This window comes from Stomoxys calcitrans, chromosome 5 (genome assembly GCF_963082655.1).
Source record: "Stomoxys calcitrans chromosome 5, idStoCalc2.1, whole genome shotgun sequence".
Classification (NCBI taxonomy): domain Eukaryota; kingdom Metazoa; phylum Arthropoda; class Insecta; order Diptera; family Muscidae; genus Stomoxys; species Stomoxys calcitrans.
Window position 1 is genome coordinate 77155263 of NC_081556.1, and position 15799 is coordinate 77171061.

The 15799-nt window shown below is 35.8% G+C and overlaps 1 protein-coding gene and 2 long non-coding RNA genes across 6 annotated transcripts in view; all 3 read right to left on the minus strand.

Moving 5' to 3' along the window:
* Positions 1-15799, minus strand: part of LOC106081058 (polyamine-transporting ATPase 13A3) — an 84920-nt gene that overhangs the window by 40738 nt on the left and 28383 nt on the right. The gene's annotated exons all lie outside the window — the stretch shown is intronic.
* On the minus strand, positions 2435-4885 carry LOC106081061 (uncharacterized). Its single transcript, XR_001220304.2, has 3 exons — positions 3325-4885; positions 3040-3269; positions 2435-2885 (listed from the first exon to the last, which is right to left on the minus strand). It is a non-coding gene; the product is annotated as an uncharacterized LOC106081061 (long non-coding RNA).
* Positions 7005-8199, minus strand: LOC106081060 (uncharacterized). The gene is made up of 2 exons (XR_001220303.2): positions 7501-8199; positions 7005-7381 (listed from the first exon to the last, which is right to left on the minus strand). It is a non-coding gene; the product is annotated as an uncharacterized LOC106081060 (long non-coding RNA).

The following is a 15799-nucleotide window of genomic DNA, read 5'->3' on the forward strand; positions in this document are numbered from 1 at the left end:
ATTGTGTTTAAAGGCGGTGTAAAACTTGTATACTAGCTTTTTCATAACACCTCAACATTTTTATGTTACACTAAGAAAATTGCTAATCGTTAAAACGTGTTGATTACATAATACCAGTTAGTTCATGATCGTTACTCATGTTTAATTAAAAATTCCTAAGAGGTTAGAAAATTAACTTTGTACAAATAAAACTTACTTTTCATGAGTATACAGCGGTCAAAAAAAGTATTCATCATTAGCAAAATTGATAATAAATTCACTTATTTTGGGTAATTGAAGAAAATTTAAAGTAAACAAATAATGCAGTTTTATGCAATAGTTTATTTTTCGTAATATGTTTTAAAATAAATTCAAAAAATAAATTTAATTAGCGCAAAAAATGCAATTTTATATAATAACACCAAAAACAGAACAAAAAAAGTATTCATCATTGATGTGCTATCATCAAAGTCAAATTCAAATATTATTTGGGAATCCCCCTTTTCTGTTTTATTTAGTAATGGAGGCTTTGCCCTTGACAGCAAATATTTAATTTCATTGAAAATATAGTTTTTGTCAAAATGGGTCGTAAGCAAAACGAGGTTTCTGATGAGGTAAAAGTTTTGAAAATAAAACACCACAGGAATGGTTTAACTCAAAAAACTATCAGTGAAATATTAAATAGACCACGATCTACTATACAATCCATCATCAGAAAGTGGACAGAAACGAAAACTGTTGACAATAAACCAAGATCTGGTCGACCAAAAGCACTTTCAGTTGGAGATGTGCGTTGGCTAGTGCGGCAAGTTCAGAAAACTCCGAAGACAAATGCGACCATTCTTCGTAAAAACACTATGGAATATTTAGGGAAGGAAGTTACTACACAAACAATTCGAAATACACTCAAAAGGCATAGTTACAGAGGAAGAACTGCACGTAAGAAGCCCTTTATAAATAAAATAAACCGAGTGAAAAGGCTAAACTTCGCAAAAATGTATGTAAAACAGCCCGAATCATTTTGGAAAACAGTCATTTTTGCAGACGAGAGCAAGTTTAATCTTTTTGGGTGCGATGGAAAGGTCATAGTGTACAGAAAACCAAATACAGAGCTTGAAGAACGAAACACAGTTGCTACTGTAAAACATGGTGGAGGTGGTTTAATGGTTTGGGGGTGTATGGCGGCTTCAGGAGCGGGAAATCTTGAAATTATTAATGGAGTAATGGATCATAAGTATCACATTGACATTTTAAAGAGGAATTTAAAAGATAGTGCTGTAAAACTTGGGCTTGGTAATAACTTTCAATATTATCAAGATAATGACCCCAAACATTCTGCTTTAAATACCAAGATGTGGATGCTGTATAACTGCCCCAAAGTCATTAAAACTCCTCCTCAAAGTCCCGACTTGAACCCAATTGAACATCTTTGGGAACATCTCGAACGCAAATTGAGAACGCGCAATTTTTCGAGCAAGAGTCAAATGCAACAGGTGATAATGGAGGAATGGACTAATATAGACCAAAATATAACCGCTAAATTAGTCCAATCGATGTCAAACCGTTTAAAAGAAGTTATAAGACGCGGTGGTCGAATAACAAAGTATTAATTTTTTTAAATTATGTTATTTATTTTTTTGTTTTTTTGCAAGGATGAATACTTTTTTTGTTTAATTTTTTGTGTTCAGCTGTAAAATGGCCCTTTTTGTTCCAATAAATACTATTTTTTTCTTTAAAAACAATGAAATTGTGTACATATATATCACACAAGCACTACTGCATCATTAGTTTAATATGTTTTTATTCCAATTGTCTTTTGTAGACTTATTAAAAAAAAAACATTGAATGATGAATACTTTTTTTGACCGCTGTAGATGAAATAGCTAAAAACTCAGGTGGTGTTAGTAGTTTTACTTAAACAAATTTCTTTGGAATAAGCAAGCACTTCACCAAAAATGGGTAAAAGCATACTAACGTCGACGATACCTCTTCCGAAACTTCCGAAACTTTTCAAAGAAATTTGGAATTTTTCAATATATTGTTCAAAACAGCTGAGCGATTGATTTCGTAGCTGTTATGAAATTATTTAACTATTGGATAACGAGCATATAATTCTTTTGCGCCTTAGGAAGTTCAACATTTCTCAAATTTAGGTCATTTTAACTCGTGTTGAGGTTCAAGATTTTTTGAGTGTAATGCTTTAAAGTATTATATATTCTTGATCGTCAAGACATTTACTTTCAATACTCCTCATTTGTAGGGTCAGAGGGTCACGTTAGGTCCATGTTATGATGTTGTATGTGCGCCAAATCGGTCCATGTCATGATCAGTGCATCCGTTTTTGGTAGGTTCCTACCAAAATTGGTAGGTTTTTATTCTCTTGATACTACTTGGTAGGCTGACCGCAATTTTTGGTAGGTTTTCTCATAAAACGCCAAGTTATTTACTGAAAAAATCACCGGGTATAACTAAAGTTATATTACATTTTGTCGTTTGTGTATTGTATTCGTTGTTGGTGCAGAATAAAACCATAGATGTGAGGGGCTAATTACTGTAACAAGGAGTCTCACTGCTTCAAATTTCAGGGAAAAGGCCGCAAGTTCTGAAATTTATTGTTGTTGTGGTGGCACTGTGTTGTACACTGAGGCGACATCCCTTGCCGATGAAGGACTTCATCGGGTCAATCCAGTACGTACAACCGGCTGCCATGGGGTTGGAATTTGAAATTGAGAATGAAATTGATTGTAACAGGTTTGAGTTTGGAAGGATTTTTCCTTAAATTGTTTTCAGTGTTGAGTGGCAACACTGGTTATGATATAGCTCCTTTCGATAGATTTGACGGTAGTAGTAATTATTCGATTTCGCTAAAATTTTGCACATTTTTGCCAAAAATGATACAAAACGGTCTAAAACGAAAAATAAAGCTGTCATATAAACGGATCTCCCTATTTGATTTGATTTTGACTTAATCTTCAGCCCCTAGAGGGCACAGTTATGATCAACATCCAAGCCGACTTTGTTATAAATCGTTCTATATTAAGATACAGCTCCGATACATACCGATTTCACAATTTGACTTCTTGGGCACATAAATTCGGATATTATGAGAGGACACATCGAATCAGATAATATTTCTTCAAACAAGCACACCCAGTTAGGTTCAAATGCAAATTTTGCCCATGAACATTCCACTAAGGAACAGGGGCAAACTTCCCCGTTAGGATCACATCGGTCTTTAAGGTGATATAGCACCCATATAAGTCGATCTCCAGAGTTCACTTCTTGAGTCGCTAGAGAGAGCAAATATTAACCAATGACTTTTAGCACATGACGCTTTATAGTAACTTTTAAAATCCATGCCAAGTTTGGTCCAAATCGATATTGGTCCCCGAAAGTTCAGAGAACTTTCTAAACATTAACGGCCGTATTCACAAATTTTAATGAAACCTCAAAATATGTTAATTTGACAGTTCCATAAAAGAAATCTGTCAAATAAAACTATTTCAAACTACATAAAATTTTGTGAGTACCAGTGTAATTGTTTCATATGTGCCAGACGATGTGTGCAAATTTCAGAGTTGTTAAACCTGTCATGTCATATGGTATGACAGGCCAACATAGCGCAGAGGTCTGCATGTCCGCCTATGACGCTGAACGCCAGAGTATACTGGCAAGAATATTAGAAAATATTTTTTTGGTTGTCCCCTCCTAATGCTGGCGATTTTTGTGAGGTACTATGCCATGTAAAAACTTCTCTCCAAAGTGATGTCGCACTGCAGCACGCCGTTCAGACACGGTTATAAAACGGAGGTCCCTTATCATTGAGCTTAAACCTGAATCGGACAGTTCTCTGTAATATGTGAGAAGTTTGTTCAGGGGCAAATTTGCATTGCATATGACAAATACATGCCATCTGATAAGATCTAAAGATATATTTCCATTCTTAAATTGCAATCAAATCAATTCTAGTAAATTGATACCTAAACCACAAGTACCCTCTTTACGCTTTGGCACTATTTCAACAGACTCATTTACCCTCCCTGGTTAAAAGAGCAGAGTGATTAATGATTTATGCAGTTTGGCTTTCAATATAATGACATGTGTATTTTCAATTATTTTAATTTATTTTTATCATGCATTGCATTGTAACACAGTGCATATTAACTAATAAGCAGAATACTATTATTACAAACGATGGGGGTTACAAATTATTTTTAAATAATCGGAAAATCAGCATAGTGTAACGCTAACATCTAAATTTTGTCCTTACATTAATTGCAACTCTCTAGCTCTAGGGGCAGTCAGTCAGAAAGAAAATATAAACAAATCTAGACTTATCTTTAATTTTTTTTATGTTTACAAAACTATCTCTTATCTTGCAATACTCGTAGTAACAAAATCTCAGTAATTGTATGGCGTGAGGCATATAAAATTAACAACGTTAGTGACGCGCAAAAAACAAAAACATGCTGTATTGGTGTGAAACAAAAAAAGTGAAATAACCTGTCTGATGTGATGGTAAATGCGGACTACTTTGCTGATGTAGCAATTCAAAGAATCAAGTTTTTTTTTGAGGAAACCACATTTTTGCAATTATTTATCTACGTTATTGAGAGCAAAACAAAAATTGTCAACAAAAATTTGTTTTTTCTACCGTAAATAAACGCAAAAGATAAAGACCAAGAAGGAAGAAGGAAAATTTTAAGGACATATAGACCGATCAGGATAATATAGGTCTTAAATGAAAGGCGTTCAAGCGTAAAGTACAAATCTTATATCCCCAAATCTTATATTTTTGGGATTGCCCTTAGGGGCAAAATAACCAAACTGGCATGTTACGCCATAATGGCTATAGGGGTCACCATCAGTGTTACCGTTTTTGGCATGGCAAAATGTCCAACTCTTCGGTAGTGGGTATAAAAACATATACCGAATTTTTTGCGTGTAGAACATTTGGTAGGTTTTGGTCGGGTTTTGTAGGATATTTCTTAAATTTTGGTAGGAAATAATTTTCTTGAGTGGCAACACTGGTCACCATACCCTAAAATTTTATTACAATTACCCGAAAGAAGCTATTAACGTAATATTGCTGAAGACATTCTATATCAAAATGCAACCAAAATTAGTCAATTTAGGCGACCGTTTTTAGGCGGCCTTTACGGAATTCGTCTTTGAGCGAGCGTCGACGAGGGTTGCATTCATTTAACCAGTTTTTATACCCACCACCGAAGGATGGGGGTATATTCATTTTATCATTCCGTTTGCAACACATCGAAATATCAATTTCCGAACCTATAAAGTATATATTGGGTTGCCCAAAAAGTAATTGCGGATTTTTTAAAAGAAAGTAAATGCATTTTTAATAAAACTTAGAATGAACTTTAATTAAATATACTTTTTTTACACTTTTTTCTAAAGCAAGCTAAAAGTAACAGCTGATAACTGACAGAAGAAAGAATGCAATTACAGAGTCACAAGCTGTGAAAAACTTTGTCAACGCCGACTATATGAAAAATCCGCAATTACTTTTTGGGCAACCCAATATATTCTTGATCAGCGTAAAAATCTAAGACGATCTAGACATGTGCGTCCGTCTGTCTGTTGAAATCATGCTTGCGTCTATAAAAATAGAGATATTGAGCTGAAATTTTGCACAGTTTTTTTATGTCCATAAGATGGGCTATATCGGACTATATCTTGATATAGCCCCCATATAGACAGATCCGCCGATTTAGAGTCTTAGACCCATAAAAGCCACATTTATTATCAGATTTTGCTGAAATTTGGGACAGTGAGTTCCGTTAGGCCCTTCGACATTTTTCTTCAATTTGGATTTTGGGCCTATAAAAGGCGCATTTGTTGTCCGATGTCGCCGAAATTTGGGACAATGACATACCCTTGACATACTTCTGCAATATGGCACAGATCGGTCCAGATTTGGATATAGCTGCCATATACACCGATCTCTCGATTATTGGTTTTGTGGCCATAAAAGGAGCATTTATTATCCGATGTCGCTGAAATTTTAAATAGTGAGTTGTGTTAGGCTCTTCGACATTTTTCTTCAATTTGGCCCAGATCATTCTAGATTTGAATATAGGTGCCATATACACCGATCTCTCAGTTTTTAGGCTTCTCGACATCCGTGTCCTATATGGTTCAAATCGGTTTATTTTTAGATATATCTACTAAAAAGACCAATATTTGGTAATACACAATTGAACAATGACATGTACTTATTAGTATTTGGTCCGAATCGAAACACATTTCGATATAGCTGCTATGGGGCATAAGGTATGCATTTTTCACCGGATTATGACGAAAGGTGGTTTACATATACACCCGAGGTGGTAGGCATCCAAAGTTCGGCCCAGCCGAACATAACTCCTTTTTACTTGTTCACAATGCTATAGGATGGTACTTCATCGCCATACAAAGATTTAAGTTGATCAATGCACTCTTGTTGTGATAATCTACTTTGAAAGTTATGATAAATGATAGCAAGAAAATGTCTAAGAGTTAGATCCATTTTTTTTCCACATTAATGTTTCAAGTCACCGTAAACAGCACAAATAAGTTCGTACATCAAAAAGTTGTGAGTATGACTATGCAAGAAAATTGTCAAAATTTCCATTGGAAATGTCAAATTGCACCTGGAAAGTTTATGCCTATGACATAAACTTATAAACTTATACTACACATAATTATTCAAATGCACATGAACTAGCCAATAATCACTGTTCTTACACTAACGACCGTAGTTTCGAGGTTATGCCAGTCACCAAACCCAACACCATGGTTTCTAACTAAATTAGAAAAAAAAACTTCTCGCTTGTGACAAGACTAGAAGAACTTTTCTTGCGTGAAACGTTTCAGCTGAGACAATAAATAGACTAAATTGGCAATGTTTTAAAAATAAATATCATATCATATTATAGAGGAGGCTCATCGCATTTTGATTATACGATGCTCAAAATATTATTTTTTACAAGTTTCAATGATAAATTAATGAGCATAATTGGGTGTAAGTGTCGATGAAAGCAGATCTTCATTATTATTGAACAAGTCATTTTGTTTCTTTCTTTACTAAAAAATGTGGCGGATATTTGAATTTTGTTTTCATTAGTTCTTAAGAATGGAACAATTGCACTACATATATATACAATATATATGTACATACATTGCGAACAATACATGCAACACGAATACATATGACTGTGGGCCCATTGCTGTCTTAAGCTCATTGCCATGATAATACACTTGTTTCTGACACGCGGACTCTCATATCATGTTTCAGTAATTTGGTAATTTTAATACAGCAGGCTGATTTTGTGTCAACATGACTGACCATTCCTCCAGCGGAGGGGCTCCTCTCCAAACTAACACGTTTCGTTCTTGAGAACTGCTTATTGCAGGTATTATCCAACCAACCAAAAAAACAAAATAGAAAACGAGTAAGTACTATACCGATTTTTAACGCCTCTCCATCAAAAATCAACGAAATATACAATATCTTCTCACCAATGTCACTTCGTTTTTTTGACATGTTGGTTGTTGAAATGAAAATGTGATTTGAATTATTGCCAATTGATAAGGTTTAACAAAGATAACAACCGTCGTATTTGGTTGTTATGGAATAATAAGACGACATCATAAAGACCGATCAATCGGTCGGTGGGTTGGCCGGTCAACAACCAGAATTTCGATTATTCTTCGTCATTCATGCACATGACATTAATTGTGAACACAAAAAAATTTACTTTTTTTACTGTTGATTAAAACTTTGGAATTTTTGCCTTCAAAGTCGTGTGTTTCTTCGTTCGGGAACAACTTTTTAGAAATGCTCAACAGCAACGCTTATGCAAACATCAATTTATGCTCAAATTTATTTAATAAGTCATAATGGTATGGGCTATCCACAGACATCATAAACAATTAAAATAACCAATGAAATATTTATTTTATGTTTTATAATTATGCGGGCAACAAACAATTACGAAACACATATACAAATCAATTACATTTTTGAAGTTTCACATAAAAGATAAATTTTCTTGCAGTAACTAAACAGCTAGGTTAGTTTAGGTAAGAGTGGCAGTCCTTTACAGACTCACTTAGACAATTTTAAGTCCATTGTGATACCAGAGTAGCGACAGACCAAGGCTTTTGGCGGGAATCGAACCCACGACCCCTGCACTGGTAATCCAAGCACGCTACCAACTCGGCTACCGGGGCGCCTCAACTGAACAGTTACAATGTTCTGAATTTAAAACTTGGAATACCAAGTGGATTGAAAATATTAACATAAATGCAATGTAACAGATTATCATGAATACAATTTTAAGTATCTCTTTGTTTTTGATTGTCCAGCAACTATATGGGTATAGCCCCTTTGAAAAAATTCCCAAAACAAACCTACATTACTGAGCGTATGAGTTGCTATTTTTAAAGAGAACGAGATTGCTGGGCTTATAGTAGAACACATGCGATATATTGGGTTACCCAAAAAGTAATTGCGGATTTTTCATATAGTCGCCGTTGACAAATTTTTTCACAGCTTGTGACTCTGTAATTGCATTCTTTCTTCTGTCAGTTATCAGCTGTTACTTTTAGCTTGCTTTAGAAAAAAAAGTGTAAAAAAGTATATTTAATTAAAGTTCATTCTAAGTTTTATTAAAAATGCATTTACTTTCTTTTAAAAAACTCGCAATTACTTTTTGGGCAACCCATACATACAATGTTTGTTTGTAACACCTAGAAAGATGAGAGATAGCTGATGAGATGAGTGGATCGGCATACTTGAACGTATACTGATCCACTCAGAATCACTTTCTGATTCGATTTACCTATTACTGTGTTTTATTTTAGTACTGGATAGACGAGCCGTGAAGGGCAAAAATAAAACACAAAAAAAGTTTTGCACAGAGAATTTTTTGGTCTAGAGGCGAAATTTTGTACGAGGGATTCTCTTATGACTCTTGCTTGAAATTGCTTCAAATTTAGATTTAGCTCCCATATATATATATAGACCGATTTTCACTTCTACAGCCTTTGCAAACGCATCTATCACTCGATCTTCTCAAAAATTTGCACCACCTTTTCTTCTGGGACTACCACAAAACATGCGGATTTTAATCGAATCCAAAAAGTACAGCTAATAGACAGAGTTGTCGATGGTGGTTAATGTGGTAATTGTGTCATAGATGAGTTTTCGCAATTAATACTTCCTTATATGGTTGAAAAGTATTCTAACCAAAGACGAAACGCGTCCCATAGTGGTTGGTGTGTATTACTATCTTTGGCTTTCCTTTTCCATTTGCAATCCCCGATCATTGAGCTCGTCTCGAAAGGGAAACAAACAAAAATGTTAAAATTTAATGATCTTCGTCCTTACAGGCACAATACTTGAAAACCTGAAAAATTTGAAAACCGAACCTGAGCGCACGGAGCAACAGCGAGGGCCGTTGCCGTTGTCTAGCGTTCGAAGCCATCAATACCACTTTCCAACAGATGCACAAAATCATGTGTACTACGTATGAAGAGTAATTGCCACTGAAAGAAAGCCTGTCATTACACAAAAATACATGCATTGGGAAAAAGTACAGCTAATATACAGGGTTGTCCACCATTGTTAATGTGATAATTGTGTCATAGATGCGTTATCGCAATTATTACGATTCAAATGCAACATACCAACGATCGGCCCTTGAAGCCATCACACCTAATATGGTTGAAAAGTCTTCCAACCAAAGACGAAACTCGTCCCATAGTGGTTGGTATGTGTTGCTATCTTTGGCTTTCCTTTTCCATTTGCAATCTGCGATCATTGAGCTCGAAAGAGAGACAAACAAAAATGTTAAAATTTAATAATCTTCGCCATAACAGGCAAAAAACTTGAAGAAATCCATTCAGATTTGGTTATACTTAGCTCCCATATATTTATATGTATTCGCCCAATTTTGATTAAAAATGCAATAATGTGGTCATTTGTTAACCGATTCTCACGAAACCTGGTACAAAGGATTTTCATATATTTTCATTCGATTTTGACTAATACTGCCACAATTTGGCCATTTGTTAACCGACCCTCACAAAATTTGGCACAAAGGTTTCTCTTATAGCTTTTCCGTTCAGTGGTGAATTTCATCAAAATATGTTCAGATTTAGATGTACCTTCCAACGCTTTTATCAACCGATCTTCTCAAAATTTTGTACAACGATTTTCCCGATCCTCGGTCGAAATTCTACATTTCAAATTTTGGTCAATTTTAGTTTAGACGACTTAGCCTGCATACCCAATGTGGTATAGGGTATCGAAAGGTCGACTTCGACCGACATTCGCCCGTCTTTACTGTTGAACATATATTATTAAAACAATTTGATATGTTCAAGTAACACCTAGTACTGAGATTGGTTATTCTCACAAACAGCTGTAAAAACACTATTAAAAGATTTGCACACATTTTTTGCTGGAAGTTGTTCGCGTTATTTATTTGTCAAGTGAAGAGAGTTCGGAAATTGAGAACCTGCAAATTTGGGAAAAACAAAGCGAACACAAGTTGTACATTTTGCCACAAACATTCCATTAAGGAACAATGGGCAAATTTTTCACATATCAGTGAGTGTTTGAATATTAAGCTCAATGATAAGAGACCACCTTTTTATAGTCGAGTCCAAACGGCGTGCCCCAGTGCGATTTTCCTGAAATGGTAAAGTTTTGCCTAAAAGTTTTGGCAAATGGTAAAGTTTTACCTACGGTGAAAATAGAGTGCACCATTTCGATATCCGAATGGGGGCGAATCCTTCGTCTTACCCTTATTTCAAAAACTCTATATATCGGAGGTAGGTGCACAGATTTAAGCGACATTTTTCTGCACTCTTTTCGGGATCAAATAACATGGGAGAATGCATTACGGCAGGCTTGGGATCTGTGGATAGCAGGAGATACAAGTTGCCTACAGTGGCACCTGTCTCCTTGGGAGGAGAAAATGTTCCACTTTCAAAAAACGCAATATACTTGGGTGTTTTGTTGGATAGGAAATTGAATTTCAAATCCAACATTTTGGAAAAGGCAAGAAAGCCATTGACAAAAGTTGGGGGTTTAGACCGCACATTATGCACTGGGTTTATTCTGCAGTTGTCGGACCTATAATGCTATATGGTGTTGTGGTCTGGTGGACGGCGCTTTAAAAGTCCAGCTACTGCTCAATACTCAACAGGATCCAAAGGATAGCTTGTTTGTGCATCACAGCCGCACTGGGGACATGCATCACATGCACTGAATTTAATGCTACATCTAATACCCCTGAACATTGTGTCCACACAAATTGCTGCGACCACTGTCGTGAGGTTAAGGGAGCTTTCTCATTGATCATGTGAAGGCTACGGACACTGTGTTATCCTTGATACAGTATCCGATGTTCCAGGCAGTGTGGATTACACCCTACCCGAGCCGCTTTTTGATGAAAAGTACTGTACCACAATTACTGATAGAACCGACCACCGCAGTGTCTATCAAGCGGAGATCCTTGCAATTAAGAAATTGGTGAAATAGCTTAGATATAATGTCATAACAACGATTGGCATCAATATCTTCTCAGACAGCCAGGTAGCAATCAAATCCCTGGAGAACGTATTTCTGAACACAAAAACCGCCCTCGACTGTGGCAGATCTCTCAACGAGATGGCTGTACAGTTCAGAGTTCACCTGTTCTTGGTGCCGGGCCACAGAGATATCCCAGGGAATTGTAAGGCAGAAGAGCTTGCGAGAACAGGTACTACCCTACACATTCCAGGGATACTGGAATCTGTGGGTATGCCTTAAGGGACATATAAGCTGAGTTTTTATTTCCAGGCCCGAAGGACAACGAATGATAAATGATCACAAGTGGGGGGGGGTCAACTATTTTGCCTAACCTAGACTCGAAGAGGTCTCCATTTGCTGTCACTGAATAGTCTAATCGGAAAACATGCTGACAGACTGAAGATTGCCAGCAATGACTTTTGCAGAAGCTGTGAGGACATCGAAGAAGAAGAGACTCTAGAACACATTCTGTGTGTGTGTGTGTCCCGCACTAGCAGTCAGAAGGAGTTTAGGTTCTCATTTCTTCGAGAACATGTCTGATTTAGCGGATGTGAACATTCGCAAGTTATTGGGCTTTTTTAAGCGATCTGGATGGTTCAACGGTAGGAACTAGAAGACATCTTCCTTCTTCTGTTCCTGTGGTATCACAATGGACGAAAACGTCTGAGTGAGTCTGATGCCAGACTGCCACTTAAACCTTACCTAACCTAATCCTAACCTAATCTAACATGGGAGGACGTCCCACTCAAACAGAAATGTTTACGGATTGAAAGGTATTAAAGAGAAGAGTACGAATCTGTTATACAAAATTTTGTCAGACATAAACCAAGTAAGTCGCACGGAGATTCTGACTTAGATTTTCTTTTTTCGAGGTTACTTTTAGTATTTAGAGCCCACAACATGCCGATTACTTGCTTACGTGTATGTCCATATTGGCAAGAGCGGATTAATATCCGCACCCTCTTTTCAACCTTATCCAACCTAAAGATTTCCGTGTGTCTATACTTCCATCCGCCTCTTGTTATCAATGCAAATTTTGCCCATGAACATTCCACTAAGGAACAGGAGTCTGTTGTTATCACAAGGGTTTTAAGCCCAAGCTCAACCAAATTTTTTGTTCAAAACAGCAAAAATGTTTGCTGTTTTAGCAGCCATCCCACTGCTCTGAGATTGCAGAACTACTGCTATAATAGTAGAACCACTGCTATAATGGCAGTAAAATTCATTAATATTCAGCAATTTTCGGCTAACTTTTTTCTATGAGTGCATAAAAAGGCTCATGGATCGACTTCGCTGTAATTTGAAACAGTGAGTTATATTTAAACAAACAGCTATATAGGCCGATCTTCCGTTTCTGTACTGCTGTTCGCGTACAGAAAAACCAAAACCTTCGAAGACACTGACACATATATATATATATACTTGAAGGTAACCGTAGCGCAGAGGTTAGCATGTCCGCCTATGACGCTGAACGCCTGGGTTCGAATCCTGGCGAGACCATCAGAAAAAATTTTCAGCGGTGGTTTTCCCCTTTGTTCTAAACACAACTAACTTCCTTTTCTACAGCTAAGAAATAAAACCTTTGGGATGCGGAACCCTCTTCGTTATCGAGTTTAAAATAGAGGAACTCTTTTATCAAGATAATTACAAATTACCCCATTAACGATGCCCCTTACAAACTTTAGCTTCTTATTTCATCAAAGACTGTTTTGGCGACCAAAACAGCTTATGGTTTTTATGGGTTTCATGAAGTTAGCGTTTTAAGGAATAAGATGTAATTCCTTGTACCTGTCACTACAAATTGATGTAAATGTAAAACTCTACCACACATCGAAGCAATGCTTACTTAATTTAATGAAACTACAAACGTTAAAGTGGAAGACCTTAATGGAACGAAAACGTAACTTTGAACTTTCACACAAGTCTTAAGAATAATGATTCATTAAGGCGTTTAAATATTAAATTCTCTAAATATTATTGATTGACTTATTTGAGAGTAGATATATGCCTTGAAGAGGAAGATCATCATATCATAATTTTTTGAATTCCTAGTTCTTAAGCGTACTTGTATATGCATCGTATATAAGCCAATAAATAAAAAATGATACTTTTAGTACTTTAGGAGGGGAGGAGAGCAAAATTCTGAATGCAAGGGTAGTCGTCTGGTAAAGTGCAAGTTTGCCATTGTTTTTTATGTTATCGCCGGGCCTTAATTCGCATTTCATTGTATATCGATATAGTAACCTACAAAAAATACAGCTAGTAATACGTTTTCTCTCTGGAATTCTTTAATCTAATCGATATACCGTATAGGAGAAATGCATACCTATCCATAACCGTTACGTGTGATATGTAATAACTAATTCGAACTCATTAAAATGTTATGTTCGAGAGCGATCATTCTTCCAAGTCTTCCAAAAAAAATCTTTGAATTATTTTTGTAATCTCAAAATTTAAAACTTACACTTTATTCTAAAAGAGAGGTTCCTTTTAAATGAAAGCATACCACTGCATACAATTGATCTCCAGTATAATTTTCTAAAAACTGATCCAGTAGTGGGAATCGATATGAATTACAAATATCCGATGGTACTTCGCATTGTATAGACGTTTTTGCCAATATATATGAAAAATTTCAACTTGTCCAAAAAGAACACACCAGTGAACATAGAGAAAACTTACTGACACATAAGTCGTTTTTATCAATTTCAACTTCACGGCATGGGAATGTTAATGCGAATTTCAATCTTATCGTATCTGAGACTAATGGATTCATTAAATAATTGTATTAATTGTTGTTGTACCAATTAAAAAAAGAAAACTAACTTTTATAGGAATGAATGCAAACAAATGCGAAAAAATTTATTATTTTAATGGTGTTAATTTGTGACAAGAAAACCTTAACTCAAATAGTTACGAAAATAAACATGTTAAAAATTTAACGTTTTATTACTTCCTAGCAATTCGTGTTTCCAATCTGTAGATAAATTTGCTATTCACCAAGTTTCTGAAAATGGATTTAGATAAAGCAAATGACAAACGATATTATAAGGAAATCAAATTTGTAAAAGAAAATATATATCGTCCCCTAACCAACAACAAGATGTAAGAGCCTGTGTTACTAAGGCACTTACATCTTGTTGACGGTTAGGGGACAATATGTTCCTTGAAGATCTAGAGCGCTTACAATCAGTTTATATGGGAGCTATATCCAACTTATATACTATTTTGAACCAATTGGAACCATACTAGACAATGGTATTGAAAATTGTATTTCCTCCCATTCCGATAAAAATTGCCCCCTGCTCAAGATGTCAGATCGGATGACCGGATTTTATAGGAGCTATATCAGATTTTGAAGCGATTCTGATGAGATATTTGAAATGAATGATATAAGTCATAACTGAACTCAACATGGGAAATTCCAAACAATTCGGATAAGAATTGAGGTTCCTCAAAGATTTTTTGTAGAACGCTTGCATTCAGTTTATATGGAAGCTATATCTATCTTATATACGATTTTTATCCGATTGAAACCATACTAGACAATGATATTGAAAGTTAGATTACAGCCAAATCGGTTAAGAATTGCTCCCTGCTCAAAATGTCAAATCGGATTACCGAATTTTATGGGTGCTATATAATATTTTGAAGCGATTCAGATCAGATATTTGAAATGAATGTTATACGTAAGTCATAACTGAATTCAACATGCAAGCAATTCGGATAAGAATTGCGGTTTTTAGGGCTCAAGAGTCCAAATCGTGTAATATGAGAGAAACACCAAACAACAGAGGTTAGCATGTCTGCCTATGACGCTGAACACCGGGGTTCGAAACCTGAAGCGATGCAGATCCGATATTTTTTAGTTACTGTGCTATGCATTACTGAATTCAACATGCAAAATTTCAACTCAAGAGTCCAAATTGTGTAATATGGTAGAACACCGGGGTTCAAAACCTGGTGAAGACATAATTTTTAGCGGTGGTTTTCCCCTCCTAATGGTGGCGACATTTGTTAGGTACTGTGCTATACAAAAACTTTTCCCTAAAGAAATGTCGCACTGCAACACGCCGTTCTTATTCGGCTATAATAAGATCTTAAACCTGAATCTGACAGCACTCATTAATGTGTGAGGAGTTTGGCTCTGTTCTTTAATGGAATGTTCATTGGCAAATTTGCATCCTTACCAATCGATAGTCGGTCGGACAAAGAAATTGTGCTGTTTGTATAAAT